Here is a 13,352-nt window from a genome sequence, read left to right as displayed (position 1 = left end):
TAATGGCCATCACATGGTCGCTTTCAGAACTAACAGAAGTTTATGGGGCTATCCACATGGCCTATTTTTTTTTTTTAAGATAATCACCTCATTCAATTGACTACGGAAAAATTGTTCTGCACTAGAGGGAGTAGGGCCTGATGCATTGTAACGTCACATTAGTAGATGAAGTTTGTTGTTTTTGATTTTTTTTGACCCAGTAGAATGGATGGCACTATTGGGGGCAATATTTATACTGGAGGGCATTTTATATAAAATAGGGGGCACCATATGTATACTGGGGCCACTATGGGTGGCATTATAGACACTGGGGACTTATGGAACTGCCATGTTACAGGTTTTGCAGTACACACCTTTCCTCTTTTAGTCAATGATCGGACCAAAAATTGGGTGTGAACACTCATTCCAATAACTGGCCTGTGTAAAATGCACCAGAGATCAGCTGAAAATTGAGCAAAAGCAAGCCATGCCAATCATTTATGTAGCACAAAATTTCACTGACTGCAGGAAGAACGTCACCCAACACGAGCCAGTAGAGCAGGCAATGATGTGCAGCAATGATCACTGCTGTATGGGGATGAACAATTGTTAATACGATTGTTCCCATACAGTTTAATTTGTATTTTGGGAGCACATCCTTGTTTACAAAGGGAAATGCATTGCTGACAAATCAGCGGGCACATGAGCATTTCCTCATTCACATGGGTGAATTATGGGTAACAAGCTTTCATACAAACATTAGTTTTTGATTATTCGCCCAAATACTGGCATGTGTAAAAGGGCATGTAGTAGAGAACCAAAGTAGAAAATATGTACAAGGTAGATTTGCCATATTTATCAAGGCTCAAAGACATTTTTCTATACAAGGGGTGTAGATACAGTACCTGCACAACTGATACACAATGCTTTCTTAGAAAACTGGACCTCGTGTATGCCAAGTTGACCCTGTGAACAGCTTCAGCCCATTTGAAAGAAGTCTACTGTACCAGAAACATTAACCCTTTCCCTGCCAAGGATGTATGTCAGATGGCCTTACAGGATGGTCAGTAGCCAAGGACATACCGGGTACATCCTTGCTACTGACAGCTAGATATCAGGCTGTGTAACACTTGTTTTAAAGCTGACAATCTCATCTTTAAAACAAAACCAAGATTGAGGCTCTAGCTCAGGGTTTCTCAACTCTGGTCCTCGGGACCCACCTACCGGTCATTTTTTCGTATAAGTAAGGGACAATGTTGTTGAGAAGTACAAGTCAGGGTTAGGTTATAAAAAAAATATCCAAATCTTTGATGATCCCCAGGAGCACAATCAAATCTATTATAACCAAATGGAAAGAACATGGCACAACAGCAAACCGGCGAAGAGACGGCCGCCCACCAAAACTCACGGACCGGGCAAGGAGGGCATACCCCGTGCAGCTACCATGTGTATAGACGTCATGGCAGCTCTTTAATCCAAGCGCTGCAAAGCGCTTGGATTAAAGCTTCTGCCCCTGTCCTGCTGCTGTCACGGACAGCATACAGTCTAGTAATGTCAGCAAGGGACCAATCAGAGTGGCCCCTTGCCGACAATCGATCGCGGCAGTGAAAAAATGCCGGTTTCAGGCTCTGATCTGCACTCTGCAGATCAGAGCCTGAAATCAGGTAGTGTCCTCGTGCCCCCCCCAATCTGTGCACCTCCAAGCCCCCCCCCTTATGTCCACCTGCTGCCGCTGAAGCTTATCTCCTGCCTTCTGCCCTGGTGCGGTCCGCCCCCTCCCCGCCCCATACATTCCTCCTGCCCCCATTTCGTCTTATCTCCCGCCTCCTGTCCCTCAATAATGTTGGCCGTGACACCCCCCCCCCCCCCCCCCGTTCCAGCGCTGCCCTCGATTCCGTGCGGTCCCCCTGCTGTGTGTGATGGCAACGGCTCCATTCCTGAGCCGCCATCAGCAGAGGGTGTAAGCTCTATGCTGACAGTCTGCTGTAACCCCATAGATGCTGCAGCAGCGGCATCCATGGGGTTAATAGAGGGAGGGGGCTCCCTCTCTCCACCATCGGGGCTGCCGCGCTGCGATGGCAGCACCCGATGGTTGCCATGGCAACCGTATGCTTTGCAAAAGCGTCCGCTGTTGCCACCTACAGGGCATCTGATTGTATTATACTTTGCAATGCAAGAGCGTTGCAAAGTATAGTACAGCTATCAGCCCCACTGGATCTTCAAGATCCAAAAGGGACTTGATAAAAAATAAAGTGAAAATAATAAAAGTAAAAATAAATAAAAATGTAAAATGAAAAAAAAAAAAATTGCCTTTTCCTATAAATAAATAAAAAAATACACATTAGGTATCACCGCGTCCGTAACGACAGTCTCTATAAATATATCACATGATAGACCCCGTCCGAAAAACACCATTAAAAAAAACCTGTAAAAAAAAAAAAAAAAGCCATTTTTGTCACCTTACATCACAAAAAGTGCAACAGCAAGCGATCAAAAAGGCTTATGACCCCCAAAATAGTACCAATCAAACTGTCACCTCATCCCGCAAAAAATGATACACTATGGCTCTCAGACTATGGAGACACTAAAACATCATTTTTTTGGTTTCAGAAATGCTATTATTGTGTAAAACTTAAATAAATAAGAAAAACTATACATATTAGGTATTGCCACATCCGTAACGATCTGCTCTATAAAACTGTCACATGACCTAACCCCTCAGATAAACGCTGTAAAAATAAATAAAAACTGTTCCAAAACAGCCAATTTTTTGGTCACTTTGCCCCATAAAATGTAATAATGAATGATCAAAAAATCCTATGTACCCAAAAATGGTACCAATAAAAAGCGCAACTCTTTCTGTAAAAAACGAGTCCCTGCACAAGACGATTGGCAGAAAAATAAAAAACATATGACGTTCAGAAAATGGACACACAAAAACATAATTTCTTTTTCAAAATTGCTTTAAAATGTAAAACTGAAACAAACAACGTAGACATATTTGATATCATTGCGTCCGTAACAACCTGCCCTATAAAAATAGCACATGATCTATCCTCACAGATGAATCTTGTAAAAATAAATAAAAAAAAGGGCCAAAACAACATTTTTCAGTTACTTTGCCTCACAAAAAAACTTTATATAGAGCAATTAAAAATCATATGTACCCCAAAATAGCACCAATAAAACTGGCACCTTATCCCCTAGTTTCCAAAATAGGCTCACTTTTTGGGAGTTTCTACTGTATGGGTGCATCAGGGGGGCTTTAAATGGGACATGGCATTTAAAACCAGTTTACATCTGCCTTCCTTCTGCACCCTGCCATGCGCCCTTACATCAGTTTACGACCACATGTGGGGTGTTTCTGTAAACCGCAGAATCAGGGTAATAAATGTTGAGTTTTGTTTGGCTGTTAACCCTCAATGTGTTAAAGAAAAAAATTATGTAATAAAATGGAAAATCTGCCAAAAATTTGAAATTTAGAAATGTCATCTTAATTTTCCTTTAATTCTTGTGGAACACCTAAAGGGTTAACAAAGTTTGTAAAATCAGTTTTGAGTAACTTGAGGGGTGTAGTTTCTACAGTGGGGTCATTTATGGGGGTATCCACTATGTTAGCCCCACAAAGTGACTTCAGACCTGAACTGGTCCTTAAAAAGTGGGTTTTGGAATTGTTAAGAATTGCTTCTAAACCTTTTAACGTCCTAAAAAAATAAAATGACATTTCCAAAATGATGCCAACATAAAGTAGACATATGGGAAATGTTAAGTAATAAATATTTTATGAGGTATCACTTTCTGTTTTAGAAGCAGAGAAATGGAAATTTTGAAAATTGTAAAAAATAAAATAAAATTTTTAATAAATTTGGGATTTTTTCATAAATAAAAGGTGAAATATATTGACTCAAATTTATGACTATCATGAAGTACAATATGTCACGAGAAAACAATCTCAGAATGGCTTGGATAAATAAAAGTGTTCCAAAGCAATTATCACAAAGTGACGCATGTCAGGTTTGTAAATTTTGACCTGGACACTGGGGCATCAATGACTCTTGGTCATGAAAGGGTAATCAGAGAGGCAGCACAGAGACCTAAGGTAACCCTGGAGGAGCTGCAGAGTTCCACAGCAGAGACTGGAGTATCTGTACATAGGATGACAATAAGCTGTACGCTCCATGGCTATAAAATGGCAGAGTGGCCGGAAAAAAAAAAAAGCCATTACTTTCAGCAAAAAAAAAAAAGCACGTTGTGAGTTTGCGAAAAGGCATGCGAGAGACTCCCAAAATGTAAGAAGGAAGGTGCTCTGGTCTGATGAGACTAAAATTGAACTTTTCGGCCAAAGAAAACGCTATCTCTGGCGCAAACCCAACACATCACATCACCCAAAGAACACCGTCCCCACAGTGAAACATGGCGGTGGTAGCAGCATCATGCTGTGGGGATGGGACTGGGAAACTGGTCAGAGTTGAGGGAAAGATGGATGGTGCTAAATACAGGGATATTCTTGAGCAAAACCTGTACCACTCTATGCGTGATTTGAGGCTAGGACGTAGGTTCACCTTCCAGCAGGACAATGACCCCAAACACACTGCTAAAGCAACACTTGAGTGGTTTAGGGTAGACATGTAAATGTGCTGGAATGGCCTAGTCAAAGCCCAGATCTCAGTCCAATAGAAAATCTGTGGTCAGACTTAGATTGCTGTTCACAAGCGCAAACCATCCAACCTGAAGGAGCTGGAGCAGTTCTGCAAGGAGGAATGGGCAAAAATCCCAGTGGTAAGATGTGGCAAGCTCATAGAGACTTATCCAAAGTGACTTGGAGCTGTGATTGCCGTAAAAGGTGGCTCTACAAAGTATTGACTTTAGGGGGGTGAATAGTTATGCACATTGACTTTTTCTGTTATTTTGTCCTATTTGTTGTTTGTTTTACAATAAAAAAACAAGCACCTTCAAAGTTGTGGACATGTTCTGTAAATTAAGGCTACTTTCACACTAGCGTTCGGGGCTCCGCTTGCGAGTTCCGTTTGAAGGGGCTCACAAGCGGCCCCGAACGCATCCGTCCAGCCCTAATGCATTCTGAGTGGACGCGGATCCGCTCAGAATGCATCAGTCTGGCGGCGTTCAGCCTCCGCTCCGCTCAGCAGGCGGACACCTGAACGCTGCTTGCAGCGTTCGGGTGTCCGCCTGGCCGTGCGGATCCGTCCAGACTTACAATGTAAGTCAATGAGACGGATCCGTTTGAAGATGACACAATATGGATCAATCTTCAAACGGATCCGTCCCCCATTGACTTTCAATGTAAAGTCTGGACGGATCCGTCTGCGGCTACTTTCACACTTAGAAATTTTTTAACAATATATGCAGACGGATCCGTTCTGAACGGAGCCACCGTCTGCATTATATGAGCGGATCCGTCTCAGACGGATCCGCTCTGAACGCAAGTGTGAAAGTAGCCTTAATGATGCAAATCCCCAAAACAATCCATGTTAATTCCAGGTTGTGAGGCACCAAAATACAAAAAAAGTCACTGTACTTTGGTCCGTGATGTGTCCCAAACACACCCATTGAAGTCTATAGGATCTTCAAAAACCACTGGCACAACACGGATCGCGTGTAGCGCTGCTGCATCAATTTTATTTTTTACAATAAGCCACACCTCCAAGATCACCTAATCCCCTTTCTGCCGACTATGCAGTAATAGTGTCCCCTTAAAGGGGTTGTCCAAGTTATATTTATTGATGACCTAGCCTCAGGATAGGTCATCAATATCAGATTGTTGGGGGTGCGACACCCAGCACCCCCACCGATCAGCTGTTTGAAGAGAAGGCACGCGCCGTGCCAGCACTGCCTCCTCTTCACTCTTTACCTTCTAGCCGTTGCATCTGCAGCCGTGAGCAGGTGTAATTACACCCAAGCCGTCCCATTCATTTCAATGGTACGGATCGCTCCTATACACTTGTATGCAGCCTCCATTACCACAGTCTGTCCTGTCCGTCCTCTATGTACTTCATGTCTCCTCATGACCTAAATTCCCCAGAGATTCAGCTAAAGTTCTTATCATCTGTATTTAGGATCATAATCCCTGACAAGTAGAATGAGGCAGCTCTTTACCCCAGTGTTGTAAAGTAATTTGTCCTCCTGTGTGATCAGGACACGTTTTGTGTGAGCTAATGGGACAGCGGCCATTTTGTTCCCCTGATGATTGCTCCCCCAGATAAAACAAGCCACTATAAATAATGAAAGGTATTTGAGAATATATTTATAAAGTAATATTTAAGTATTTTAATTTTCTTAATTCCTGAAGAACCCCCTTAAGTGCCCCACACACAAAATGATGTCCCCCTTAAAGAGGTTATCTCATGGACAATGGGGGCATATCGCTAGGATATGCCCCCATTGTCTTATAGGTGCAGATCCCATCGCTGGGACCCGCACCTATATTGAGAACGGAGCCCCGCAAGGTGGTAGTTGGAGGACTCCGGTCCGGCCACCACCAAGCTGGCTCCCTATAGAAGTGAATGGGAGCGTACCGCGCATGCGCGGCCACCGCTCCCATGCATTTCTATGGTGCCGACGGAAATAGCCGACTTGCAGGTCTCTGTTCAAGATATAGGTGTGGGTACCAGCGGTGGGACCCGCACCTATAAGACAATGGGGGCATATCCTAGTGATATACCCCCATTGTCCATGATGAGACAACCCCTTTAAGTGGCCTCCCTGGGTGGCCCCTACACAGTGATGCCCCCCTCATAGTTATGAACCCTTAGATGCCCCTACCAGAGTTGTGCCTACAGTTTGAATACTGACCTACCCCACGTGCTCCCATGATGAGCAGGGCACATCTGCTTCGCTCTGTGCTGCACTGTGGCTTAGCGTAAAAGGCGTGATGACATCACTACATCTTGCGCTGAACTACGGGCAGCAGGGGAATGGCGGAGCATAGAGCAGACAGCTGTCTACTTCACCATTGTATTCATCTGTATCTGCAGCCTGAGGACACAAATACAGTTATAATTGGGGACACGCAGGGTCCATACAGCTGGAAACCATGGTGCGCCAGTTGAGTACCCCTGTTGTATGAGGATGAATGATCGCTACTGTGATCATTCATCCACCTATATGGAATCACAACCCAAATTATGGTTATGCGCATAGAAAGAGAGGTGGTATCTTTAAAAAGTGCAAGTCATCAGGAATGTGCGTTTGTATGTTTGGGCCGATAGTTGTGCAGATCCGACGCGTATTCACACGCTTCACACTATGGCGCCATTATATGGGTTTAGTCCAGGCTGTAATAGCACAGAAACCCAGCCTGACCTAATAGCAGTCTACAGACCTGTCTCCGGGGCACAGCTACCATTTACAAACGTATGCCAGGAAGCCAAGTGCTGAAGAGTTTTACTGTATATAGTAACAGCACGCTTGATACAGGACAATAATGCTGCTTACATAGCTGGACAGACGGGCGAGACGTGTAATACTGTCCATCCCAGTATCGGACTACTGAATCACCCATCAGCGTCTAGACAAATACTACCTATGGAACCCACCTCTGAATATTCACCCTTTCCAGGAAGCCATATAATCCCAAACTGCGTAAACTGTACAGAACGTACTAACCTTTCGTAAGGTAGGCTGTATAACCAGGGGTCGAAAGCGATACTCGTGGCGGCTCCAGCACGTGGGTGCCTATAGTAACATCAGCCAGGCACATAGGTTGTTTCCTTCTCAAATTCATAAGAAAAACATGCCACCATTTGCCAATTTTTTATTTTTTTTAACTAAACACTAACTATACTTCATTTGCATAAAAAAACATGTCCCAGGCTGATCACATCCAGCAGGATACAGGAGGAAAGCCAGTCACACGACCACCGGAGGTCACATCGCAATGAGTGAGTGGGGGGCCTGGGAAACATGTACAAGCTGTCCTCCTATTTAGCTACATACTGTGCTGATTATGGAACACCCCTTTAAGAACTCCAGTACATGTTGCAGACGGGACCTCGCTTCCGCTGCACTAAAGTAAACTTTCCCCCTGGTCGCAGAGAAGGCCTCACTAATGGCACGTCCACAGAGGAAGTGGCACAATGTGCCAGCTCCGGCAGCGCACAGACTCGGGGGCGTCATTATGGAGGAAGCAGGCGACGTCCCCGGGGCAGAAATCAGCACCACGGCGGGAGCCCCTCACACTGGCCAGCACCGAGCACACGGTACATACACGGCAGCCCACCTATGAGCCCCCACCAGGGTCACACCCAATGTCAGCCCTTTCCAATGGGAAGGCTAATGCGAGGAGAAGTCAGGGGCCGAGATCAGCCCTGGACAGCGCCTTTCCCGGCGAGCACGCTCACAGGCAGCGAGGCCAGCAGCGGACAGCGACCATGGCAGCAGGCAGCACGCAGGACCCTCACACCTACGTCCTGCTCCTGCACCCAGCTGGGGGGGTGCAAAACAAGGGGTCCGCCAAACTTGGCCTAGACTCCATAGCCGCGCACATAAGTTGGAAGTTTTCCTGCACTTGTTGAACATCGCCCGCACCTACCTGCCTTTCTCATAGGAGCACTTACCTCGCACTCAGGAGAGCGTCCAGCGGAGAACGGACGGGGCCTACAGCTCGAGGCTTCTAGTACGGGACTCCACTCTCACATTCCTACACACGCCGCACTAAACTCCCTGCACTCCCCCTCCCATCCCTGCAACGACGGCAGGGGGCGCGCGCACGCCCTCAGCTCTCCTCTGCGTGCGCGTGCCCAGCGCGGCGGCTACACCTGAGGTAAAAGCGAGAGCTGCTGGGGAAAGAGGGGCTTCTAGTTACAACCCACGCAGCCGGTGTTTAGGTGTATACAAATGTGTCCATTTCAGAAACTATCCAAAGGTTCACAGACTCTCCCAATGTTTGAAAATTGGGGAATGTACATATATGCGGTTTCTGGATTCCACCGCAGCGTAGTACAGTACCAGCAAAGTGTATGAGGTTACACAAATCTCATGAACACTGCAGATTTTTTTCAGTGCCGAAAGTCAATTAGGTTTGCGGTTTTAGCTCCGGATTTACCCTTTACCACATCAAATCCGCACCAAAATCCACTGTTAGAAATTGCGGATTTTGGTGCAGATATGCTGCAGAAACACATAAATCCACACGGAAATATGTGTGGATTTTATGTGTGTTCACCTGCACAAGAGGTGGACACTTAGCCAAAAAGTTAGCTTCTCGTTTCAGTTATACCCCTTCGATTGTGACTAGATTCCATGCACCATAAGGACCTTCTGACGTCCGAGGGTCACATGACTTCTGAGCGGTATATGTATGGGTACGTCATGAGGTGCATGGTGAGTTTGGGGTTGAGGCTTCCAATATCATGTTTCTTTCCTTTTTAGATGGGAAACAGGGTTCATCTAGCCACCCTGTATCCCATGTGGGGAGGACACCGTCATCAATCCCCAATGTAGGACAGGGCAGCATGGCTCCCCTTTCACCCACAAGCCTTGGGGTCACCCTTATCATAACTTCCCCCTCCAGCCTAGCCTACTACCACTTTGTGTTCTTCAGCTGAAGGGGTGGCCCTGCTGGTACTCAGGGGGAAGAGAAATAAGGTGGGGTGAACATATTAGGGTTTGGATATTCCCCTCGCTCTCTTTCCTCTTCCTGTTGCTCCAGGAACGTCCCTGGGGTCTCTTATAGCAGTCACGGATGGCGTTTGCAGTGTGGATGTTGTTTACTTAGAGGGCTTCTGTCAGCAGAAACATGGGTATTAACCTGGCTGACATTAGGGATGTTCTAGTGTCAGCTGAACATAACCATCTTATTATTATTATTATTATTATTTAAGCGCCATTCATTCCATAGCGCTGTACATATGATAAGGGGTGCACATACATAATACAGACAATTGCACTAATCATAAACAAAATGAGTTACAAACTGGTACAGAAGGAGAGAGGGCCCTGCCCGTGAGGGCTTACAATCTACATGGTATGGGAGAAGGACACAGTAGGTGCGGGTGAAGCAGGTCGTGGCGGTATAGAGGCAGCAGGGTCACTGGTTGTAGGCTTGTCTGAAGAGGTGGGTTTTCAGGTTTCTTTTGAAGGATTCCACTGTAGGTGAGAGTCTGATATGTTGGGGTAGCGAGTTCCAGAGTATGGGGGATGCACGGGAGAAATCCTGGAGTCGATTGTGGGAAGAGGCAATAAGAGGAGAGGAGAGAAGGAGGTCTTGTGAGGATCGGAGAGTGCGTGTGGGGGTGTATCGGGAAATTAGCTCAGAGATGTAGGGAGGGGACAGGTTATGGACGGCCTTGTATGTATTTGTAAGTACTTTGAAGTGAATTCGTTGGGCAATGGGGAGCCAGTGAAGGGATTGGCAAAGGGGAGAGGCAGAGGAATAATAGGGTGAGAGGTGGATTAGTCGGGCAGCAGAGTTGAGGATAGATTGGAGGGGTGCGAGAGTGCTAGATGGAAGGCCACAGAGGAGAATGTTGCAGTAGTCTAGGCGGGAGATAATGAGGGCATGTACAAGTATTTTCGCAGTCTCACTGCGTGCCGCCGTAATGGAGAAAAAATTAACTTTTATTATATGCAAATCACCCTCCAGGGAGGTATTGATCCTGCTCCCAGAGGCTCCGCTCTCCCACCTCTGGCCACGCCCTGCTACACTTGATTGACAGGTAAGGCAGCCTTAACGTCATCCTGCCTGCTCCTGAGTTTGGGTGAAATCTTTAGCCGCTTTGTATGCGGCACAGGCGTAGTGAAGAAAGGATGCTCGCCAGCTGCGGACTTCCTTATTGTGCCTGCGCACATACTTCACAGTACACCCGGAATAAGAGCGATGCCAGAATCGCTGACGGGGAGATGGTGTACTGTGATGTATGCAGCACAGGCCAGTAATGAAGTTCGCAGCTGGCGATCATCCTTTCTTCACTATGCCTGTGCTGTATAATAAACCGCTTAACCAGCTCAGGACCGCCGCACGCAGGATAGCGTCCTGGCGGCAGCCCTGTTATTCCTCCTAGACGCGCCGATGCGTCTTCTCGCGAGACGCAGAGCCGACCCGCACATGCACAGTGCGGGCCGGGAATCGTTACATCAGAAGTTCGTCACCAGCCTGCCAGCCAATGATCAGCGCTGGCAGGTTGGTGACTTTTAAAAAAATCGAATCAGAAGCCATTTAACACCTTATATTTATAAATATAAGGTGTTAAATGGCTTCTGTGCGCCTCTGCTGGTCCTTTTCGTCGGTTGGTCCCAGCAGAGGAGGACACATCACAGTGAGTTGGTCCCAGCAGTGAGGACACATCACCCCCCCATCACCCCAATTAACCCCTTGATAACCCCTGTCAATCACTAGTGAAGGGGAAAAAAGTGATCAGTGTAAACTGTCACTTATTTTTTTTCACTAGTATTGACGGCTAGGTTTTATGATAGTTTAGGCCCCTTTGTTAGGTAGTTAGTGTCGGTTAGCGCCTAGCCCACCGCACTCACTGATTCGCTGATTAGCATATCGCTAATCAGCATTGGTACTTTTATAGTATCTGTAAGTGATCAAAACTGATCACAGTCAGATCTATAATAGTATTAGTGTCACCTTAGTTCGCCCTCCACCCAAAACGCAGTGTTTGCCCGATCAGGCCTGATCGGTCGCCCACACGTGTGTTCACCCACGCCCTCCCCGCCGCAGTGACAACATGTTTTTATTTTTTTTATCACTGCACAATCACTTTACAAGCGCTGCAGCGATAAAAAAATAAATCAGTTTTGATATTTTTTATCAATCACAGCGGCTTCCGGTACTTTGCTAGCCTCCCATTTGTAAGACAGGCTTGCTTTTTTTTCTTGGGTAGTCTCAGGGCATACCCCCTAAATTTAGTTGACCAAATGTCAAGTAAGGGGTGTTCTTCTGAAGAGGCCTACAGGCTTCTGACCCAGTCGGATGAGGAATGGGAACCCTCATCTGACGAATCCAGCGAGTCAGAATACGAACCTGTAGAAAGCAGTGGCAGTCTGACCCAAAGTTCGGACGATGAGGTTGAGATCCCTGATACCACCAGGAGTACCCGGCCCCGTGTTGCTAGACCACAGGTTGCGCAGGATCCGCTTCAAGGGCGGCAGAGTGGGGCTGGCGCTGTCGGATTACATGGTGAGGCATACACCAGCAGCGCAGCCCATCCTGGACCTAGTACCAGCACTGCCGTAGAACATGGTGAAGTGGCGAGCACCAGAAGGGCAGTTGAAGCTGGTACGGTGGCACGTGCATAAGTTCCCCCGTCGCAGCCACCACACAGACAGGCCCGTAAAGCCCCTAGAGTCCCTGAGGTGCTGGCAAACCCTGATTGTCAGCCCCCAACTTCAGCTGCACTAGTAGTTCCCCCTTTCACCGCCCAGTCTGGAGTTCGGGTTGAGACAGCTCAGATCGGATCGGCACTGGGGTTTTTTGAGCTGTTCTTGACTGCGGAGCTCTTGGACTTAGTCGTGGCAGAAACAAATCGGTATGCCACTCAATTTATAGCCGCCAACCTGGGAAGCTTTTATGCCCAGTCTTTCCGGTGGAAACCCGTCCAAGTTTCCGAATTTAAAACTTTTCTGTGCCTTCTCCTCAACATGGGCCTGACAAAAAAGCATGAATTGCGGTCATATTGGTCCACGAACCCAATTCATCACATGCCCATTTTCTCTGCTGCCATGTCCAGGACACGATTTGAGACCATCCTGCGTTTTCTGCACTTTAGTGACAACAGCACCTCTCGTCCCAGAGGCCACCCAGCTTTTGACCTGCTCCACAAAATTCGTCCCCTCATAGACCACTTTAACACCAAATTTGCAGATTTGTATACCCCTGAGCAAAACATCTGCATAGACGAGTCCCTTATACATTTTACCGGGCGCCTTGGCTTCAAACAATACATCCCAAGCAAGCGCGCCCGGTATGGGGTCAAATTGTATAAGCTCTGTGAAAGGGCCACAGGCTATACACACAAATTTCGAGTCTATGAGGGTAAAGATCAGACCCTGGAGCCGGTCGGTTGCCCTGACTACCTGGGGAGCAGTGGGAAGACAGTCTGGGACTTGGTGTCACCCTTATTTGGCAAGGGGTATCATCTTTATGTGGATAATTTTTACACAAGTGTGCCCCTCTTCAGGCATTTGTTTTTATAACAGATTGGCTGCTGTGGCACCGCGCGATCTAGTCGCCGGGGCTTCCCCCAATGGCTCATTACCACCCATCTTGCAAGGGGGGAGAGGGCTGCCTTGTGTAACGAAGAACTGCTCGCGGTGAAACGGAGAGACAAGCGTGACGTTTACATGCTCTCCTCCATTCACGCAGACACGTCAATCGAAATTGAACGAGCAACTGGAGTCATTGAAAAGCC

The 13,352-nt window shown here is 46.9% G+C and overlaps 1 protein-coding gene across 1 annotated transcript in view; it reads right to left on the bottom strand.

Moving 5' to 3' along the window:
- Positions 1-8,674, bottom strand: part of REST (RE1 silencing transcription factor) — a 32,856-nt gene extending 24,182 nt beyond the window's left edge. The window contains exon 1 of the mRNA XM_044280022.1: positions 8,553-8,674. The gene's annotated coding sequence lies outside the window, so the exon portion shown is untranslated. The remainder of the gene's footprint in view (positions 1-8,552) is intronic.
- Between the last annotated feature and the right edge of the window lie 4,678 nt (positions 8,675-13,352).

The sequence above is a fragment of the Bufo gargarizans genome, chromosome 1 (assembly GCF_014858855.1).
Source record: "Bufo gargarizans isolate SCDJY-AF-19 chromosome 1, ASM1485885v1, whole genome shotgun sequence".
Lineage (NCBI taxonomy): Eukaryota > Metazoa > Chordata > Amphibia > Anura > Bufonidae > Bufo > Bufo gargarizans.
This window is presented reverse-complemented; position numbering and strand designations above follow the sequence as displayed.